The sequence below is a fragment of the Choloepus didactylus genome, chromosome 13 (genome assembly GCF_015220235.1).
Source record: "Choloepus didactylus isolate mChoDid1 chromosome 13, mChoDid1.pri, whole genome shotgun sequence".
In the NCBI taxonomy this organism is placed as follows: domain Eukaryota; kingdom Metazoa; phylum Chordata; class Mammalia; order Pilosa; family Megalonychidae; genus Choloepus; species Choloepus didactylus.
The window spans coordinates 92,943,077-92,965,901 of record NC_051319.1 but is presented as its reverse complement, the minus strand read 5'-3'; the positions used below and the strand labels follow the sequence as shown (position 1 = coordinate 92,965,901).

The 22,825-nt window shown below is 37.5% G+C and overlaps 2 pseudogenes; one reads left to right on the top strand and one right to left on the bottom strand.

Moving 5' to 3' along the window:
- Nucleotides 1-13,127: 13,127 nt before the first annotated feature.
- Nucleotides 13,128-14,450, bottom strand: LOC119508487 (annotated as a pseudogene).
- A 597-nt stretch (nucleotides 14,451-15,047) lies between these two features.
- Nucleotides 15,048-15,664, top strand: LOC119508503 (annotated as a pseudogene).
- Nucleotides 15,665-22,825: the final 7,161 nt, after the last annotated feature.

Sequence of the window (22,825 nt, the reverse complement as noted above, 5' to 3'; positions counted from 1 at the left end):
TGGGGCACAATTCCCCTCTCTGGACATGTGAAATCTAGAAAACATGTTATCTGTTTCTAATATACAATGGAAGGATAGGCATAGGATAAACATTACCATTCCAGAAGGGAGAAATTAGAAGGCAAACAGAGCTCATGAGTCCCAAACAATTCCAAAACCCAGTAGGGCAAATTCCATTAGATTTCAAGATCTGAGAATCATCTATGGTTTTGTCCTCCAGGCCTGATGGAGTGGCAGCCCCACACCTTCTAAGGACTTTCACAGTGATTATGTTTTCCATGAACACTGGGGCAAAGACTCCATCCTTCCCAAGCATCAGGATGGTGGCCAGGCTCTACACAAATGCTGAGACACAGGACCCACCCTCTCTGAGAATCAGGGTGGTGGCTGGGCTCTTTACAAATGCTTAGGCATAGTCTCTACCCTCTCCAATATAGGGGTGACATAAATATCTCTGATTAAAGGGGCAGATGACCATCTCCCTCCAAATGCAAGGGTAACCTGCAGTTACCACACACATGGATGGGTCCATTCTCTTGGACTGAGGAGATCTCTTTGGTTCAGACCTTGGTTTCCATGGTTCTGCCACTGAAGTCATTCTTCCATCAATTTGTCCCTTCTCTGTCCCTTTTAGTTCAGGCTGGCATTGGTTCTGCTCATACAAATTTTGCAAAATACATGTCAGTTTTGTATGAAGTTCACACGGGTCCAAACCACCAGACAATAGAACTTCCCACAGATAATTCCTGCATAACTTCATTTCCAATCTTGACTTCCACTGAAATGGTTGACTGGTTCCATGTCAAGTTAAACTCTCACATGGAGCCCTAGTCTCCAGGGATTTGCTTTCCAGGAGCTCAGGGAGAATGCCTGATTGAGCCACTTCTGGCTCTAATCTCAGAGCACACTAGGTGAATAGGCTCAGAATTTTCCAAACCATCAATTTCTAGTTTCTTTGTATATGACAGTTCACATAGAGTTCAGTTTTCAGCTTATCCCTTTAACTCCCATTTTATTATAAGCTTCAAGGAGAAAGCAGGATTCACCTTCTACACTTAGCTTGGAAATCTCCTCAGCTAAATATCCAAGTTCACCACTTACAATTTCTGCTTTCCATCTTGCATCAGAACTCAATTTTGCCAAGTTCTCTGCCACTTTTAAACAAGGATTGTATTTCTTCCAGTTTCCAATAGCACGTCATTTCCTTCTATGGCCTCATTGAAAGTACCTTTAGCATCCATATTTCTACCAACAGTCTCTTCAGAGTAATCTAGGTTTTTACTGTCAAGCTCCTCATGATTCTTCCAGCATCTACCCATTACCCAATTTCAAAGCCATTCCCACATATTTTTGGTATTTGTGATGGCAGCACCCCACTCTCCTGGTACCAAAAATTATTTTAGTTTCCTCATTGCTAAAGCATATACTATGCAGTGGGTAGATTAAAACAATGGGAATTTATTGGCTCAGTTTTGAGGCTAGAATAGGTCCAAATCAAGGCATCATCAAAGTGATGCTTTCTTCCTGAAGAATAGTATTCTGGGGTTGGCTGCCAGCAGTCCTTGGTTCTTTGCTACTCTTTCGTATGGCAATTCACATAGAGGTCTTTCCTGGCTTTTCCCTTTTCTTCTGGGTTCTAGGTTCCATTTACTTTCAACTTCTGGCTGCTCCCTCTGGTTTCCTGTCTCTGGGAGCTTCCTTATAAGGCCTTAGTAATACGATTAAGACTCATCCTGGGTCTCATCTTATCTGAAGTAAGCTCATTAAGAGGTCCTATTAACAGGGGTTCACATCCACAGGAATGGATTAAGTTTAGGAACATGTTTTCTTGTGGTACATAGATCCAAACTGCCACTGCCAGCTTTTGATTTTATTGATTATATCAATTGTTTTCTTATTTTCAATTTCATTGTTAGCTGTTCTAACTTTAGTTATTTTATTTCTTCTGTTTATGTTAGGCTTAAAGTGTTCTTCTTTCTTTAGTTTCCTATGGCAGATGCTTAGGTTATTGATTTTAATCTTTATTCATTCCTCATGTATGCATTTGATGCTATAAATTTCTCTCTAAGCACCACTTTTGTGACATTCCACAAATTTTGATTAATTGTATTTTAATTTACATTTAGTTCAAAATATTTTTTAAATTTTCTTTGACCCATGTGTTTTTCTTTGACCCATGTATTACACTGAATTGTGTTAATTTCCAAATATTTTGGGTTTTCCAGCTATCTTTCTGTAATTGCCTTCTAGTTCAATTTCATCATAGTTGGAAGATATACTTGGTATGATTTCTATTGTTTTAAATTTTTGAGTGTATTTTATTGCCCCGAATAAGATCTGTCTTGAAGAATATTCAATATGGGCTTGATAAAAATGTGTCTTCTGCCGCTGTGGAATGGAATATTATATAAATATCAATTAGATCAAGTTGATTGATAATACTATTCCTGTGATCTATATTTTTATTCTTCTTTCTTCCTGCTCAGTTGATCAATTACTAAGAGAGTGGTTTCCAAATATCAAACTATAATAGTGGGCTTCTCCAGATAAGCTATCGGTAAATTTAACATTCTGGGAATGCCCAGGAATGACTATGGTTTGTTAATTTCTGGTGGGTATAGTAGGAACAAGTTCACAGAAATGTTGCTATATTAGGTTATTTTCTTGGGGTAGAGTAGGAACATGTTAGAAGTAAAGTAGTTATTTTAGGTTAGTTGTCTTTTTCTTATTCCCTTGTTTTGGTTTGTTTGAAATGTTTTTTATTGTATGTTTTTTTTTATTTTTATTTTTTGATATAATTAATCTAAAAAAAAAAAAAACAGGAAAAAAATATGCAGAACTCCACTGAAGAGCTAGAGGAGAATGCAGGGGTGTTGGGCTTCCCCACCTTGATGGTTGCTGATGTGCTCACAGACATTGGGGACTGGCGGTTTGATGTGCTGAGCCATCTATCACGGGACTCACCCTTGGCAAGACTGTTACTGCAAAGAAGAGGCTAGGCCTGCTTATAATTGTGCCTAAGTGTCTTCTCCCGAATGCCTCTTTTTTGCTCAGATGTGGCCCTGTCTCTCTAGCTAAGTCAACTTGGCAGGTAAATCACTGCCCTCCCTCCTATGTGGGATCTGACACCCAGTGGTGTAAATCTTCCTGGCAATGTGGAACTCCTTGGGAGGAATCTAGACCCAGCATCATGGGATGGAGAACATCTTCTTGACCAATAGGGGGATGTGAAAGGAAATGAAATAAGTTTCAGTGGCTGAGAGATTCCAAAAGGAGCCAAGAGGTCACTCAGATTCAACCCAGAACCCCTGAATCTTGAAGATGATTGTACAACAATGTAGCTTATGAGGGGTGACAGTGTGATTGGGAAAGCCATGTGGATCACACTCCCCTTTGTCCAGTGTGTGGATGGATGAATAGAAAAAAGGGGGCAAAAAAAAAAAAACTAAAGGAAGAATGGAGGGGGGCACAATTTGGGTGTTCTGTTTTCACGTGTTTTTTTTATTCTTGCTTTCACTTTTTCTGGTACAAGGAAAATGTTAAAAAAAAATTGATCAGGGTGATGAATGAACAACTATATGATGGTAATGTGATCAATGGATTATATACTTTGGATGATTGTATGGTATGTGAATAAATTTTAATTTAAAAAATAAAACAAATGCACAAAAAGAAAATAGTGGATTTCTCTATTTCTCCTGTTTCATCATTTTGCCTCATGTGTTTTGATTCTCTGTTGTTCTGTACCTACATGCTAAGGATTGCTATATCTCCTTGGAAACTATGTTAAGGCATGAGTGAAATGAATGACAACAGTGTCACAAGAGTGTTGAGGAAAGGTTGGCAATACTCTGTTATAAAGTACCTGCACCACATTGAAGTCATATAGTGTTATTGAGGGAAGACTTGGATGTGTGGCAAGCAACAAAATTGTCGAGGAATACCAGTTCTAGAAGAAATAATTCTTCTCCACACTTTGCTTTCAATGACAATGGAATCTGATGCCCCAAAAAGAAAAAGATAGAGTCGAGGTAAAGCTCTTTGGTTATAGATGATGCCCATTCTAATCCACTAGTCTGTATCGGGCTTTTATATTTTCATCACCTTTTCTCTGATCTCCCTAAATAGGTCAATTTCTCTATGTTATAAACAAACATAATACCTCCATATCTCCCTTTCCTAGCTGTAGTTTTATTACTTTTTATTGACTAATTTTTTTCTCTGCCAATAGGTGATAATCTACATGATGCTGCAAAATCAGTGTTTGTTTAAAAGTAGAAATAGGAGGGATGGAATGACTTCTTAATTGTAATCTGTGACAGAGGGTAAGCATATTAAACACAGGAAATAAAATAGGTTTTTCTACTGTAATAAGTGAGGATTGCTAAGTAAACTAGTGTTGATTGACTGCCTTTAGCAATCTATGCTTCTTTTTTCTTCTGTGTCTATAGCTATACTTTGAGATGAGGGCAACTTTAAGGATCTTATTTCCTTTTGCTCCTTTTGGATTTTAGTCAGTTTACAGATTTGATCACTACCTTATGAGGGTGGGTCTTCCTCTTAATCATGACTTTGGAGGAAGAAAACGGGCCATTTCCTTTTATGAAAGGGTTTTGCACTAGCTTCAATTCTAGGTTCCAGTTTAGTTTTCCTTCAAATGTCATGCTATAGAAGGATTTGTCTGTTACAGACATCTCTGATTGTATCTATGTAAATAATTCAGAGAGCCACCTGTAAGCATAATGTTCACTTTACTTTTATAAAGGAATGTTTTCGGCACTCATCAGAATTTGTGTTCTTCTGTTAAATTGGCACTGAATGATGCTAGACTCAAAGTTTCCTTTGTAAATCCTGCTGAAAAAGGAAGGTTCAATTACAGTGACAAATGTAAATCTAACACATATCTTAAAGGGAGAGTTTTAAATATTTTATCCCTAACACATATGACAAACCTATGCAATAATTATTATTTTCACACTTAAAATAAAGAAATTATTGATTAGAAAGTCTAAGTATTTTGTCAAATTTACTCAGTGCTAGATATGATTTAAACTCAGGTCTTTCAATTGGCAGTTTCTTTCCACTGAGTCAGATTGTGAAGCTGATTTATTAATTGGGGAAAAAATAACTCTGATTAAGTGTCTCCCTATTTCAAAGCCCCTAGTATCTCCCTCCCTCCTTGATCTGAGGTAAAGATCAAATTATTTAATGTATCATTACAGGCATTGGTTTCAATTTAACTCTCCAGTCTTCTCTCTCTCTACTTCCTAATAACTCTTCAATAGCCTGAGTTCCCCAAAGCTGACTGTACCTGAGACTCATCTGGGAACTTTAAAACCTATCATTGTCCTGGCTTCATCTACTAATAATTGGTGGTAGGACTGAGCATTCACAAAAAAGTTTCCAGCTGATGTCAATTCCTGGTTATGATATTGCACTATAGTTTTACAGGGTGTTACCACTGGGGAAAACTGGTTAAAGATTACCAGAGATCTCTCTGTATTAATTTTTACAACTCATGTTAATCTATGAACATCTCAAAATAAAAGTTTAAGAAAAACAAATTTCTAATTGGGTCTATTGTGCTTCTAATGTTACAAAATACTAAGGGTCTAGGCACATGTCTAATTATAGTTCCCAAAACTCATTCTTCATTTTCTTGCTTAGATTCTCTTGTTCTTTCCAACTCACTTGCTTGGAAAGCTTTCATATTATCTTCTGTATCTTAGGATCTTTAACCACTTTTATTACCTTCTTTCCTCCTCATATTTCTGGGTTCATCAGATCAACTTGTCCCCAAACCTTCTGCTGAGGGAAGATCTATGGAGAATTCTTTGTGAGGGACCTTTCATTACCTGCTTTATAACCTGCAGGCAGAACACAGACTACCTGTGTCTTATCTGCCCTGGCCATCTGTCTTACCCCCCATCAAGCTCCTCGCCCACACATCAGTAAGGAGACTTAGCAGGTGGAGGTGGCTGAGGAGGCAAGGAAGACAAGCCAGCTAGAATCTCCAGAGCTGTTGGTCTTCTCTCTGTGTAGGTAGGTCATAGGGCATCTGGGCAGGTAGACTTCGTGTGTAGCATTTTGTGAGGACTGCTCCAAGTCAGCCCTTTCCAAAATACAGATTTCCATTTTCTGCAGAAAAAATGAGATTCAACTGTGCGTCTTTCCTTAAATTTAGCCAAGCTTCTTCTGGAATAACCCAAAGGTTTGGAAAATAAGCATCTCCTTCATATGTGAGCAAACAGGAATTTGTCCTGGGCTTTTGTTCACATCTCTGTGAGGCCTCACATTGATATGCTATGCCTTGTGAATCATAGCGTTGAGGTTAAAAATTGAATAGTCCAATTTAATTAGGAATCTAGGCTGTTGGAACAGTCCCTGTATTATTAGGAAACTTCCCATAGAAATGGGCAATTTGTTCCTGTGCCATGTGTTCTAAACATTCTTTACATTTCCTTCCACAGAGTGATAAAATGCCTTTCTTCTCATCATGCATCAAAGCTATATTCATCATTGTATTAGCATTTCCTCTTTACACTGGTGAGTACATTTTCTAGTCCTGGTTGAAATTATTCACATGTCCTAGAAAGTGCAGGAAACAACTGCTGTAATCCAGGAATGGAGAGACTTCCTTTATCAGTTTTATAATCCTTAAACAGCTCAAATTAAACAGGGCAAGTAACAAATGTCTTTTTTTAATGTCATCTTGGATTGCTTTTTCTCATTTCCCACATGAGAGAAGTGAGACAGAGTGGTGGGTTAGAATGGGCATCATCTATAACCAAAGAGCTTTACCTCAACTCTATTTTTTCTTTTTGGGGTATCAGATTCCATTGTCATTAAAAGCAAAGTGTGAAGAATTATTTCTTCTACAACTGGTATTCCTTGACAATCTTGTTACTTGCCACCCTGAGTCCACTAAAATCAAGGCCTGGTATAAGGAGAAGACTCTTTGTTCCCTCTAGAGACAAATAATCTTCCTTAAATTTCAAGGTCATCCCTGAATTTCAGAATAGGGTAGCTTTGAGGTATTGGATAGAAGCACACAATTAGAGCAGAGTACTGATGAATTAAGTACTAATTAATATCTTCACATTTATGTGACTTCATCCAAGGGATTGTCTTCTCTGAATAAGATGTCATTCATAAAAGTTAAAAAAAAAATGCTATCCTCAAATAAGTTGTGTTGGTGATTATTAAACATTAATACATAAATTATTTTTACAGAGCAAAATTAAATGGGGAATGAAAAATGTCTACAGATTTGGGGTTATTTTGTGAAATTTATTGTTTTGCTCTTGCTACAAAAGGCTAGCCCACTGCTTGCAGGGTAGAGAGGAGGCAATTTACTTAGATTTCTGCCATTAAGGCATGTGGGCACTTTTACCAGAGACTTTTTTTTTCTTACTATTATATTTAACACTTTTTCTGTTCATTGGTTGCAGAAACTTTCTTTGTTCGTTTATCAGAACTCAGGGATCCGGTAAGTTAATACTGATTCATTGGGAAGTTGAAAAAGGTAAAAATTTAAGTTTTTATATTGGAAATTTTTGCAGCAAAATTTACCAAACAAAATATACAACAGAATGATCCCCCAAAGAGTAAAAAACTGTTTTATTATTACTGTAAGGTCAAGATAGAAACTTGTCAGCAGTACAAAATCATTTGACATTATCTAGATGCAGTGAAAACATCACATTACTCAAAATGCCATTAATGGGCGTAATCTTGTTGCACACAAGTATCTGAGATGGATTATAGGGTGTTTAGGGTAGAATTGTTCATTTTAGCAAAATGATAAAAACACTAACCCAATTATCCACTTAAGGGGGGATAACGATAATTTTCATATTCATGTAGTCAATATACAGAGAGGTGAAAAAATGAACTACAGCTCTAAACATCTGAATAAAAGTCACAAAGAAGTTTAAAAAGCAGGTCATGTAAGGATACATACAGTATTGTTCCTTTTGGTAAATTGCCAAAATTGCCAACAGTAAACAAACTGCATATATATCTACATGTTTTTGCAAACATACACAAACACACACATATATGAATACATACGTATGTAGTGAAATTATTGAGAAAGACGAGGGATGATAAATAAAAATTCAGTTTCATGATTTATTCTGGTGTGATGGAATATGGGAAATCTGACCTGGGTATGAGGAGAAGTGGAGGGCAGACTAAAAATAAAAACACTTTCAGCCAGTTGTATGGCCTTTTTTTTTTTTTATTAACAGCAGTTTTGTAAAAACTTATCAATATTTTTAAGTGGATTTTAGGTACAAGGTGTTTGTTTATAAACACACATGTAGGATACATGTCTTGCATTTGAGAATCTTGTTAACATTGAAGAACATTTTATTAAAAATTTCACTTTTGGATAAATTTTATGTTGTCTCTCTATATTTAACAGCCAAATTGTATAATGTATACAGATCTTGTATCGACTTGCACCAAGGAATGGGATCCGATCTGTGCAATCAGTGGCCAAACTTACAGCAATTCATGTATTTTCTGCAGAAACAAGATGTAAGAGCATAATAGTAAATATTTGCTCTTCTAAAGTAATGATGAAACCATCACAAAGTGATAGAAAATTCTGTGTTGCTGATAACTTAGGCACAGTATATATAGAAAATAACTGTACTATCACTATAAAAGATGCAGAGCACACACTTGTACCTTTCACTGAAGTTCTCATTTTTGATGTATTTTTGTATTGAGCTCTTACTCTAACTATGGTGGATAGTCAATATAAAACAATCTAATTTAATTATTTTGTATTATTAATGATCTAATAGTAACCAATATAGTGTAATTTCAAAGCACAGATGCTGAATGGTAGGTCTTAGTGATGACATGAGAATGAGCCTTTCAGACCTCCACCTACACAGAATATAATTGAGCAAGTATCCTAATTGCTGTATTTTGAAATCATCACAGTGGGCACAATACCACAAAGTCTCTTCAGATGGTCCACTTTGTCTTAGGAGCTCAAGGACAGTTTTCTAAACTTCATAGACTGCAGGATGGTCCAGGACACTTCCACTCAGACTCACACCCTTCCCTTCCTTCTTCATTCTGAAGATATTTGTATTCTTAAGTTTCAGTCAGCCTTCTGCCTCCCTCCCCATTTTCTGTCACAGATGTTTCCTCTCATAACATCTTTGCACATTTAATCTCAAAATTGGCATCCACTTCTGGAGAATCACTAAGAAAATCCCTTATGAATACTCTCCATTCTTATGTCTGGGTGGGTCCCAAGACTGAGTCTGTGCTGAGCAGTAGGGAGGGTCAGGTGGCTCCACAAGGGGAGAGGACATGTGCAGGTAGGGCCCAGCTGCTTGTAGAAGTGGAACCCAACCTCTCCATTGTGTCTTAAATTGGAGCCTTCTCATTGAGAAGCACTTTGTGCACTACCCAGGCAGTTTGCAGTGTTCTCTTAATACATTCTTTTTCTTTCTCTCTCTCTCTTTCTCTACAGAAGACGTGGTGAGAAAGTAGAATTTGATCATTATGGTAGATGCTGAATTTTAATGGAGCTGCACATCCATATGATTTTTATTGTGAGACCATTTTATGGTGGATTGTACAGCCAATTAGAGTCTTCTCAATCAGGATCCTAAATTCCTAAATGACCAGGAAACCCTTTTATGGAACACAAGATGGAATAGAGGATTTCAAGGTTCTTTTCAATTTTAAGATCACGTGATTTTAAGATTTTGATTCTCTATGTTCAAGAATTCCATGACAGTTTCAAAAACTGTCTTAATGCATGTTTGATAATGAAATAATGCAATTTAAAATAATAAATAGTTTACTCAATGCAATATTAAATAATGTTGTCTTTAATGAAATGCCCTTCTTTCTTTGGGTAGTTGGTTAAAACACACGCATAGTTTTGGTAACTATAATGAAGGAAATATTTCAAAGGTGACCAAATAATACATTACTGGTATGTTTATGAAAAGTACACTTTTCTATCCTAAAGAATCAGAACCTCTATGAGAGGGTCTCAGAAGTTGACTAACAAGCACCACAGGCTAATCTTTTAGCCATGAATATTAGGCAATACACACATAAACTCTCAGACCTAGGATATGTCTATGTTTGAATGAATTGCAGAACCAATTCAAAGATATTGTAAGATTTTTGAGGCTTGGGAGAAATAAGTCATATTATTTACTTTCTCTCCCACAACTCAGTCAGGAAATAGGTGGACACTCCTGGGAAGACAAGTGACCCTGACTTCACCCACCTAGTATATCGTTTATGGTGCAAGTCTGATGCTTCTGCATTTCTCTCCATCTCCCAGCCAGCAAAAGTCAGGCTTTATATGTATGTATGGCCAAATACTCATTTAAAGCTTGATTTTTATGGCAGAATGTCCATTAACTACTGGAAGACAACCATCAATCTACTGCATATAACAGGCAAAAAGCTGTCTCTTTTAGTAAAAATTTTCATATTGAAAAGAATGATCTGTGGGGGGCTACTTACTTATTTAACATCCCCAGTATGAATTCTTAGTGAAAGTATCCATTAGAATGTACTTTTTTTAGCATCACATTATGAAAGTACCTTTAAGTGGTTTCATGGACTTTTTCATTATAGAGGGCTTATATTATAAGAATCTGTGAATACTGGCGTATTCATACATACATGCTTTTTATTTTTATTCAATGTATTATATAAAAAGCATGCATCTACTCTATGTAAGATTCTAGGGGAAAGTTGCTAAGCAAATGCAGGAACTTTTAGTTTACTGTTTGAAGGTATTATTTATTAGGAATTGGAACTCTACATGATTTTGTGACTGTTTTCCATAAAAGCTCTGTGAGGCAGTGTCCCATATCCCATGTTATCAAACTTAGTTCTTAAGTAGATATTGGCTCCATATTTTAGCCATAAGGAAATTGAGACTGGAAATTTTACAATATTTAAATCTGACATTTGGTAATAAAAAGTTGTTTCATAACTGAGTTAAAATTCATATAACATAAAATAACCATTTAAAGTGTATAATACAGTGGTTTTTCTTATATTCACAATGTTGTACAGTGATCATCACTATCTAATTCCAGAACATTTCCGTAAGTCACCAAAAAATTCCATACTTCCCAATCCCTCACTCCCCACATCTCCTGGCAACCATTAATCTAATGCTTCTGTCAATGGATTCATGTATACTTGATATTTCATAAAAATAGAATAAAATATGTGACCTTTTGTATCTGGCTTCTTTAACTTAACGTAATGTTTTCAAGAGTCATCCATGTTGCAACTTGTACCGGTACTTCATTCCTTTTTTTTTTTAATAATTCAATTCTATTGAGATATATTCACATACCATGCAGTCATACAAAGTGTACAATCAGTTGTTCACAGTACCACTATATAGTTGTGCATCCACTTCATTCCTTTTTAATAGCCAAATAATATACCAACACATGGATATACTGCATTTTGTTTCCCATTCATCAGTTAATGACCATTTGGGTTTCTACTTAATTGGCTATTATGAATAATGATGCTATGAAAATTCTTGTATAAGTTTTTGCATAAGTATATGTTTTCATTTCTCTTGGACATATAGCTAGAGTAAAATTGCAGGCTCATATGGTAACTATACCTTTAACTTTTTGTGGAAATGGCAAACTTTTCTACAGTGGTTGCAACATTTTACATTCCCACTGGCAACCGATGAGATTCCAATTTCTCCATAACCTTACCAAAACTTGCATTACCTTCCCACCTTCCCTCCTTACCCCCTTCCTTCCCCCCTACCTTCCCTCCCCCCTTTCTTTCTCTCTATCATAGTCAACCTAGTATGTGAAGTATTATCTCATTGTGATTTTGATTTCCCTTAAGATGAATGATGTTGAGCATCTTTTCATGCAATTATTGGCCATTTGAATATCCCCTCTGGAGAAATTTCTATTCAGTCCTTTGCTTATTTTTAACTGGGCTGTTTGTCTTCTTGGAGTTGGAAGTGTTCTTTATATATTTTGAAAATTATGCCCTCATCAGATATATATATATATATTTTTATTTTTTTTTTAGATTAGCAGATATATGATTTACAAATATTTTTCCCATTCTGTGGGCTCTCATTTCACTTTCTTGATGGTATCCTTTGCTGAACAAAAGTTTTTAATTTTGATGAATTCTAACTTATCTAATTTTTCTTTTGTGGCTTGTGCTTTTGATGTTATATCTAAGAAATAGTTGCTAATCCAAAGTCATGAAGATTTACACCTATGTTTCCTTCTAAGGGTTTTATAGTTTTACCACTTACATTTTGGCCTTTGATCCATTTTAAGTTAATTTTTATATAGGCTGTGAGATATGTGTCCAAATTCATTCTTTTGCATGTGACTATCCTGGTCCCAGCACCATTTGTTGAAAAGACTATTCTTTCCTCCATTTATTTAATTAGGCACTCTTGTTGAAAATCAATAGGCCAAACTCTGCAGGTAAACTCACTGCCCTCCCCCCTAAATGGGACATGACTCCCAGGGGCATAAATCTTTCTGGCAACATGGGACATGACTCCCAGGGCTGAGCCTGGGTCTGGCATTGTGGGATTGAGAAAGCCTTCTTGGACAAAAAGGGGGAAGAGAAATGAAATCAAAGATAAAATTTCATTGGCTGGGAGATTTCAAATAGAGTCGAGAGGTCATTTAGGAGGTTATTCTTATGCATTATGCAGAAATCTCTTTTTGGTTTTTAGTGTAATAGAATAACTGGAAGGAAGTACCTGAAACTGTTGAACTGTAATCCAGTAGCCTTGATCTTGAAAATGAGTGTATAATTATATAGCTTTTACAGTGTGACTGTGTAGTTGTGAAAACCTTGCGACTGACACTTCCTTTATCCAGTATATGGACAGGTAAGAAAATAAAGACAAAAAATAAATAAATAATGGGGGGGGGTGTAGGATAAGGGGTATGGGATGTTTTGGGTGTTCTTTTTTATATATATATATATATATATATATATATATATATATATATATATATTTTTTTTTTTTTTTTTTTTTTTTTTTTTTTGAAGATGCAGAAGTTTTTATTGGTCACTGGTTCCCCAAAGGGCACCCTGCTTCTGCTGCCTCAGTGCCTTAGAACTTTGGTGTCATTGGTCTCAGATACTATTTTGCTGTCCACGATCCTGCAGGTGGTGGTCTTGTGGATGGTTTGCATGGAGTTGCTGCTGCCCAGGGCATCGCTGAGACTGAAGTCCTCTCCGTCTTCCAGCAGGTGGCAATAGGTGGCAATCTCAGTCTCCAGCTTGACCTTGATGTTCAGCAGGGCCTCGTACTCATGAGCCTGGTGCTGCCCCTCTGCCCGGTTCTGTGCCAGCTCTGACTCCAGGTGCAGCAGGACCCCGTTGAGCTGCTCCATTTGCAGGGCATAGCGGGCTTCCACCTCCCGCAGGCTGTTCTCCAGGCTGGCTTTCAGGTTTCTCATGGAGTCCAGGTCAATTTCCAAGGACTGGACAGTACATCTCAGCTCTGTGAGTGACATCCCAGCAGCTCCTATCTCAGTGGACTGAGAGGTGACCACTGTGGTGCTCTCTACTATCTGCTGAGACCATTACTTGTCCAGCTCCTCTCGGTTCTTCTGAGCCAATTCATCACACTGGGCTTAGGTGTCTGCCATGATCTTGCTGAGGTCCTGAGACTTGGGTGCATCTACCTCCACGGTCAGCCCAGAGCTGCCAATTTGGGCTTGTAGGCCCTTTGCTTCCTCCTCATGGTTCTTCTTCATGAAGAGCAGCTCCTCCTTGAGAGCCTCGATCTCTGTCTCCAGCTGCAGCTGAGTAATGTTGGTGTCATCAGTGACCTTGTGGAGCCCATGGATGTCGCTCTCTGCAGACTGGCACATGGCCAGCTCAGTCTTGTACTTGACTCTGAAGTCAGCAGCAGCCAGCCAGGCATCGTCAATCTGCAGAACAATGTGAGTGTTGTCCACAGAAATTTCAAAGACCTGAGCCCTCAGTTCCTCGATGATCTTGAAGTAGTGGCTCCAGTCCCTGACCTGGGGTCCCTTCTTCTCCAGGTGTTCCTGAATTTTGCCCTCCAGTCTCCAATTCTCAGTCTCCAGGTTCCTCACCCTGTCCAGGTAGGAGGCTAGGCGGTTGTTCGGGGCTTGTATGGTCTCCTTCTCGACCTGGATGCCCCCCATTCCTGCCAGACCCCCAGCCACCCCGCCGGCCAAGCCCCTGGACCCCCAGCTGCCCAGGGAGCTAGAGGAGTGGGGCACGGAGATCCGGGAGCCCGAGCCCCCGGAGCCCGCATAGATGCTGGCCACGCTGCTGGCTGGCCAGACCCGATGGCTGGGCAGCTGGACCAAGCCCAGGGATTGGTAGTTAGTAGAGAAGGTGGTGGAGCAGGTGGTGAAGCTCATGTTGTCTGGGGAGTAAGGCGAGAGGCCAGGACTCGGGATATGGACGCAGACTCTATTTTTATTTTTATTTTTATTCTTACTTTTGTGGTTTTTTTTTTTTTTGGAGTAATGAAAATGTTAAAAAATTGATAGTGATGATTAATGCACAACTATCTGATGATACCATGAACCATTTATTGTACACTTTGGATGATTATCTCGTATGTGAATATATCTCAATAAAATTGCATAAGAAAATCAATAGGCCTTAGATGTATGGGTTTATTTATGGACTCTCAATACTATTCCATTGATCTATATGTCTGTCCTCATGCCAGCACCACACTGTTTAGGTATTGTAACTTTCTAGTAAGTTTTAAGATTTGTGAATCTTAAATTTGTTCTTTTAAAGATTATTATGGCTGATCTAAGTCCCTTGATTTCCAGTATGAAAATTCAGATCAGCTTGTCAATTTCTTCAGAAAAATCAGTTGAAATTTATATAAGGATTGCATTGAATCTACAGATTACTTTGAGGATGATTGTTATCTTAAAAATATGAAGTCTGGCGGCCGGACAGCCACCCGGTGCAAGTGACAAACTTTAGTGTGCGTGCCTGTCATTCCGTGGCCAACTCTAGGAACCATGTCTTTCTTATTCAGATTAGTTGTTTTCTTTTACGTTTGAGGCTTTTTTACTGCTCAAGGACAAAAGAAAGAGGAGGGTACAGAAGTTAAAATAGAAGTTTTGCATCGTCCAGAAAACTGCTCCAAGACAAGCAAGAAGGGAGACCTGCTAAATGCCCATTATGACGGCTACTTGGCTGAAGATGGCTCGAAATTTTACTGCAGGGAGTACTTGAAGAAGTCTTTCCTCTGCATGACATCCTTCCCTCACGTCACAGAACACCTCTGCATGTCTTGAAATGCATGTGACTTTTTAGTGCTTTAATTAACGATTCATGTGCAGAAGGCAAGATTCCACCTAATGCAACATTGATTTTTGAGATTGAACTTTATGCCATCACCAAAGGACCACGCAGCATTGAAACATTTAAACAGATCGATACAGACAATGACAGGCAACTCTCAAAAACCAAGATAAATCATTATTTGGAAAGAGAATTTGAAAAAGATGAGAAGCCACATGACAAGTCATATCAGAATGCAGTTTTAGAAGATATTTTTAAGAAGAATGACCATGATGGTGATGGCTTCATTTCTTTCAAGGAATACAGTGTATATCAACATGATGAACTATAGCATATTTTTATTTCTACATCATCTTACCTACTTATAGTACTTTATATATAAAACAAAGTCATTTTTCTCAAAGTTGTGTTTTCTATTTTTCCCCCATAAGAAAGATATTTTGGTCTCCTTAATACATGTAATTTTGGTAGAGGCTGTTTTGCAAATTTAACTTTAAAGAAAGGAGTTATGATTGTGTATCCCATTGCTTTATTCTATGCAGCACCTTGAAATAATCATAGACCTCTGTGTTCCACTGGGCAATTTTCACTCTTCAGGCTACAGGAGACATATATGTCAAAATCTTGAAGTTCTTTACAATTTTAACTTTAACAGCATGTATAAATATGTAAATTGACCATTTCAATATTTTAAATGTTAAAATGTCCCATATTTCTAAAATATTCATTAGGGACCCAGGATCTAGTATTTCCTTTGTTTACACATTTCATAAAGTACTGATAATAGGGTATAAAAGTCATAGGACTGATGGGTCTTCCTTTGCTATGCACACAGAATGATACTAGTTGAACATCACTGTCCCAGAGAGAGCCTAAACCTTCTCAGTGCTTTTTGATGCAAGCCATAGGTAATTTGGTGCAAGCCTTAGGTAATTTGTTCCATTGAGGAATGTTTAGATTTGAACAGATCGAAGACTTTGTGCTTATCTTGTAACAGGCACAAAATTTATACCACTCTGTGTTTTGTACTCCTTCAAACATTATTACATATGTGCTACTCTTCTTCCTTCTCTGAGCCTTTATATCTACCACCCCTTTTTGTCTTGGTAGTTTTACATTTGATGCCATGGAATTTTTTAGTTATCCAGTTACCTTTCTTTAGATACGTCTTTCTATGTGACTTCTACTTTACATCATTCATGCCAAACTGGTGTGCTGTCAAATTTTGATAAATAAATGTGTCAAATTTATTTTTGCTACAGATGAGGACATGCAGTGCTGTGGCATTGTGTCATGGGCAAATCATGACATGGTCCAACTTTTAAGAATGAGAGATGCTGTGGAACACCAAGTTGGTGCCAAAGAAAGGGCACATTTTTTTGGAATATGAAAGAATTTTGCTTACTGAACACATGTAGGAGAGTATGGTCAGGCAACAGATAGCTCTAATCAAAACAACTAAATGCAAAACAAGTAGAGTTTTGTCTGTTTTCTGAAATTAGCTCTTTCCAAATAATTCTTCATCTTTTAACCTCTTTATATATACTGCCAGAAATTCTGTTATTCAGAATAGTGGATACCGCATATACTGGTACAGAATTTGACACTTCAAAAACAAAGCACTTTTGTTACTTTCTTCCCGTCCCAATATTTCTTCATTTCTGTACCCCAATTTTGTAATACCTCACTTTCATGATCATCACCTCTTTCATCTCTTTACTTCCTTCAGAAATACCTGCTCATTTGAAGTAAACAAAGTTGATAACTCATTATTCTTATATTTTGGTTTAGGAACTGTCCCCATTCTCTATAGCCATGTAAAAAACATAACTAGTGCATTTTTGATCAGTATAACTATATTTGCATTTAAATAGTATACTGTGACTAAGGCAAAATAAAAGTACAACAAAAGAAAAAATATACAGGAGTGATCCTATAATGTGAACTGTTCATAATTCTAACTTTTCTGTCCCATTGTTTTTTCATACCAAGTGTTTTTAAACTTAGATTTAAAAATCATAGAAGTTAATGTTAAATGAATAGGGAGATTTACTCCAAGGCTATATTCACATTTAAATAAGTAAAATATTTTAATCATTCTATACACAGTGTACAGTGTTTGAGCACACATATTGTGCATTTACATGATTGCTTTATGCTTTCATAAGCATATACATAACAGTGTGCTGTAACTATACATTTTCAGTTTAAGTATTTTAACGTCTTATTATTTTTGCAATTACTTTAATAAGGGTGTAAGTTAGATTAATAATTTAGCTTGAGTTGTTTGAGTATGAAATATTTAGATGACTTACCAAATAGATGAAAATAATTTTTTCAGAACTAAATATGTTAACAAGAGTTTTAAACACTTTCAAAGAAGGAAAGAAATTTCTTATCTGCCTTAATTTTAAAATGACAGTAGTAGAGAAGAAATAGAAGACCTCAACCAACCCATCACAAGCAAAGAGATCCAATCAGTCATCAAAAATCTTCCCACAAATAAATGCCCAGGGCCAGATGGCTTCACAGGGGAATTCTACCAAACTTTCCAGAAAGAACTGATACCAAGCTTACTCAAACTCTTTCAAAACATTGAAGAAAATGGAACACTACCTAACTCATTTTATGAAGCTAACATCAATCTAATACCAAAACCAGGCAAAGATGCTACAAAAAAGGAAAACTACCGGCCAATCTCCCTCATGAATATGGATGCAAAAATCCTCAACAAAATACTTGCAAATCGAATCCAAAGACACATTAAAAAAATCATACACCATGACAAAGTGGGGTTTATTCCAGGCATGCAAGGATGGTTCAACATAAGAAAATCAATCAATGTATTACAACACATTAACAAGTCAAAAGGGAAAAATCAATTGATCATCTCAATAGATGCTGAAAAAGCATTTGACAAACTCCAACATCCCTTTTTGATAAAAACACTTCAAAAGGTAGGAATTGAAGGAAACTTCCTCAACATGATAAAGAGCATATATGAAAAACCCACAGCCAGCATAGTACTCAATGGTGAGAGACTGAAAGCCTTCCCTCTAAGATCAGGAACAAGACAAGGATGCCCGCTATCACCACTGTTATTCAACATTGTGCTGGAAGTGCTAGCCAGGGCAATCCAGCAAGACAAAGAAATAAAAGGCATCCAAATTGGAAAAGAAGAAGTAAAACTGTCATTATTTGCAGATGATATGATCTTATATCTAGAAAACCCCGAGAAATCGACGATACAGCTACTAGAGCTAATAAACAAATTTAGCAAAGTAGCGGGATACAAGGTTAATGCACATAAGTCAGTAATGTTTCTATATGCTAGAAATGAACAAACTGAAGAGACACTCAAGAAAAAGATACCATTTTCAATAGCAACTAAAAAATCAAGTACCTAGGAATAAACTTAACCAAAGATGTAAAAGACCTATACAAAGAAAACTACATAACTCTACTAAAAGAAATAGAAGGGGACCTTAAAAGATGGAAAAATATTCCATGTTCATGGATAGGAAGACTAAATGTCATTAAGATGTCAATTCTACCCAAACTCATCTACAGATTCAATGCAATCCCAATCAAAATTCCAACAACCTACTTTGCAGACTTGGAAAAGCTAGTTATCAAATTTATTTGGAAAGGGAAGATGCCTCGAATTGCTAAAGACACTCTAAAAAAGAAAAACGAAGTGGGAGGACTTACACTCCCTGACTTTGAAGCTTATTATAAAGCCACAGTTGCCAAAACAGCATGGTACTGGCACAAAGATAGACATATAGATCAATGGAATCGAATTGAGAATTCAGAGATAGACCCTCAGATCTATGGCCGACTGATCTTTGATAAGGCCCCCAAAGTCACTGAACTGAGTCATAATGGTCTTTTCAACAAATGGGGCTGGGAGAGTTGGATATCCATATCCAAAAGAATGAAAGAGGACCCCTACCTCACCCCCTACACAAAAATTAACTCAAAATGGACCAAAGATCTCAATATAAAAGAAAGTACCATAAAACTCCTAGAAGATAATGTAGGAAAACATCTTCAAGACCTTGTATTAGGCGGCCACTTCCTAGACTTTACACCCAAAGCACAAGCAACAAAAGAGAAAATAGATAAATGGGAACTCCTCAAGCTTAGAAGTTTCTGCACCTCAAAGGAATTTCTCAAAAAGGTAAAGAGGCAGCCAACTCCATGGGAAAAAAATTTTGGAAACCATGTATCTGACAAAAGACTGATATCTTGCATATATAAAGAAATCCTACAACTCAATGACAATAGTACAGTTGGCCCAATTATAAAATGGGCAAAAGATATGAAAAGACAGTTCTCTGAAGAGGAAATACAAATGGCCAAGAAACACATGAAAAAATGTTCAGCTTCACTAGCTATTAGAGAGATGCAAATTAAGACCACAATGAGATACCATCTAACACCGGTTAGAATGGCTGCCATTAAACAAACAGGAAACTACAAATGCTGGAGGGGATGTGGAGAAATTGGAACTCTTATTCACTGTTGGTGGGACTGTATAATGGTTCAGCCACTCTGGAAGTCAGTCTGGCAGTTCCTTAGAAAACTAGATATAGAGTTACCATTCGATCCAGCGATTGCACTTCTCGGTATATACCCGGAAGATCGGAAAGCAGTGACACGAACAGATATCTGCACGCCAATGTTCATAGCAGCATTATTCACAATTGCCAAGAGATGGAAACAACCCAAATGTCCTTCAACAGATGAGTGGATAAATAAAATGTGGTATATACACACGATGGAATACTACGCGGCAGTAAGAAGGAACGATCTCATGAAACATATGACAACATGGATGAACCTTGAAGACATAATGCTGAGCGAAATAAGCCAGGCACAAAAAGAGAAATATTATATGCTACCACTAATGTGAACTTTGAAAAATGTAAAACAAATGGTTTATAATGTAGAATGTAGGGGAACTAGCAATAGAGAGCAATTAAGGAAGGGGGAACAATAATCCAAGAAGAACAGATAAGCTATTTAACGTTCTGGGGATGCCCAGGAATGACTATGGTCTGTTAATTTCTGATGGATATAGTAGGAGCAAGTTCACAGAAATGTTGCTATATTAGGTAACTTTCTTGTGGTAAAGTAGGAACATGTTGGAAGTTAAGCAGTTATCTTAGGTTAGTTGTCTTTTTCTTACTCCCTTGTTATGGTCTCTTTGAAATGTTCTTTTATTGTATGTTTGTTTTCTTTTTAACTTTTTTTTCATACAGTTGATTTAAAAAAGAAGGGAAAGTTAAAAAAAAAAAAAAAAAAAAACAAGGAAAAAAAAAAGATGTAGTGCCCCCTTGAGGAGCCTGTGGAGAATGCAGGGGTATTGGCCTACCCCACCTCCATGGTTGCTAACATGACCACAGACATAGGGGACTGGTGGTTTGATGGGTTGAGCCCTCTACCACAGGTTTTACCCTTGGGAAGACGGTTGCTGCAAAGGAGAGGCTAGGCCTCCCTATGGTTGTGCCTAAGAGCCTCCTCCCGAATGCCTCTTTGTTGTTCAGATGTGGCCCTGTCTCTCTAGCTAAGCCAACTTGAAAGGTGAAATCACTGCCCTCCCCCCTATGTGGGATCAGACACCCAGGGGAGTGAATCTCCCTGGCAATGTGGAATACGACTCCCGGGGAGGAATGTAGACCTTGCATCGTGGGACGGAGAACATCTTCTTGACCAAAAGGGGGATGTGAAAGGAAATGAAATAAGCTTCAATGGCAGAGAGATTCCAAAAGGAGCCAAGAGGTCACTCTGGTGGGCACTCTTATGCACACTTTAGACAACCCTTTTTAGGTTCTAAAGAATTGGGGTAGCTGGTGGTGGATTCCTGAAACTATCAAACTACAACCCAGAACCCATGAATCTCGAAGACAGTTGTATAAAAATGTAGCTTATGAGGGGTGACAAGGGGATTGGGAAAGCCATAAGGACCACACTCCACTTTGTCTAGTTTATGGATGGATGAGTAGAAAAATAGGGGAAGGAAACAAACAGACAAAGGTACCCAGTGTTCTTTTTTACTTCAATTGCTCTTTTTCACTCTAATTATTATTCTTGTTATTTTTGTGTGTGTGCTAATGAAGGTGTCAGGGATTGATTTGGGTGATGAATGTACCACTATGTAATGGTACTGTAAACAATCGAAAGTACGATTTGTTTTGTATGACTGCGTGGTATGTGAATATATCTCAATAAAATGAAGATTTAAAAAAAAAAAAAAAAAAGAAGGGAAAGTTAAAAAAAAAAAAAGAAGAAAAACAAGGAAAAAAAGATGTAGTGCCCCCTTGAGGAGCCTGTGGAGAATGCAGGGGTATTGGCCTACCCCACCTCAATGGTTGCTAACATGACCACAGACATAGGGGACTAGTGGTTTGATGGGTTGAGCCCTCTACCATAGGTTTTACCCTTGGGAAGACGGTTGCTGCAAAGGAGAGGCTAGGCCTCCCTATGGTTGTGCCTAAGAGCCTCCTCCCGAATGCCTCTTTGTTGCTCAGATGTGGCCCTCTCTCTCTGGCTAAGCCAACTTGAAACGTGAAATCACTGCCCTCCCCGCTACGTGGGATCAGACACCCAGGGGAGTGAATCTCCCTGGCAACGTGGAATATGACTCCCGGGGAGGAATGCAGACCTGGCATCGTGGGACGGAGAACATCTTCTTGACCAAAAGGGGGATGCGAAAGGAAATGAAATAAGCTTCAGTAGCAGAGAGATTCCAAAAGGAGCCGAGAGGTCACTCTGGTGGGCACTCTTACGCACACTTTAGACAACCCTTTTTAGGTTCTAAAGAATTGGGGTAGCTGGTGGTGGATACCTGAAACTATCAAACTACAACCCAGAACCCATGAATCTCAAAGACAGTTGTATAAAAATGTAGCTTATGAGGGTGACAGTGGGACTGGGAAAGCCATAAGGACCACACTCCAGATTGTCTAGTTTATGGATGGATGAGTAGAAAAATAGGGGAAGGAAACAAACAAACAGACAAAGGTACCCAGTGTTCTTTTTTACTTCAATTGATCTTTTTCACTCTAATTATTATTCTTGTTATTTTTGTGTGTGTGCTAATGAAGGTGTCAGGGATTAATTTTGGTGATGAATGTACAACTATGTAATGGTACTGTGAACAATCGAAAGTACGATTTGTTTTGTATGACTGCGTGGTATATGAATATATCTCAATAAAATGAAGATAAAAAAAAACATACACACATGCTTCCAATAAAATTTGAAATATGTAACTGCAAAAAAAAAAAAATGATTAGAATCCACCAAAAAAAAAAAAAAATGACAGTAGTGAGTTTTATGAAGACAAAACTAGCAAGCATATGTACATCACACAATGGCAACCCATTACTACCCATTACTACTATTGACCACTGTATTAACTATGTACACAAAACCCTGTGCTGAGCTCAGTGTGCTTTTAATTCGATACTGCAATTAAACATTT